The following is a 613-nucleotide window of genomic DNA, read 5'->3' as shown; positions in this document are numbered from 1 at the left end:
TGTTCTGTTGTCACATCTTTTATAATTGATTCCAGAATTTCCACTACAAACCGATGTTTGGCTATCTGGTCTATAATACTCTACTTTATTTTTGTCTTTCTGCCTCCTTTTTAAACAGAGGGATTGCATTAGCTCCCCTCCAACATGTGTGAACTGTTCCAGAGCCTACAGAATCTTAGAACACGACCAACAATGCTCTCATTTTGTCTAGTTTTTTTTTTTAAATTCATTCATGAGATGAGGGCATTGCTGGCTAGGCAGCATTTATTGCCCATTGCTAATTGCTAAGAGGGCAGTTCAGAGTCAACCACATTGCTGTGGGTCTGGAGTCACATGTAGGCCAAACTAGGTAAGGATGGCAGTTTCCTTCCCTAAAGGAGGCAAGAGAGGATTTTCTGACAATCGACAATGTTTTCATGGTCATCATTGGATTCTCAATTCTAGATATCATTGAATTCAAATTCCACCATCTGCCATGGCACGTTTTGAACCCGGGTCCCCAGAATGTTATTTGGGTCCCTGGATTGAGTCTATTAATAATACCAGTAGGCCATTGCCTCATCTCGTTCCAGTTCTTTAAGCACACGGAGATATGGATTATTAATCCCTGGGG

Source organism: Rhincodon typus, unplaced genomic scaffold (assembly GCF_021869965.1).
Source record: "Rhincodon typus isolate 14 unplaced genomic scaffold, sRhiTyp1.1 hic_rhity00000051, whole genome shotgun sequence".
NCBI classification, from domain to species: domain Eukaryota; kingdom Metazoa; phylum Chordata; class Chondrichthyes; order Orectolobiformes; family Rhincodontidae; genus Rhincodon; species Rhincodon typus.
This window is presented reverse-complemented; position numbering follows the sequence as displayed.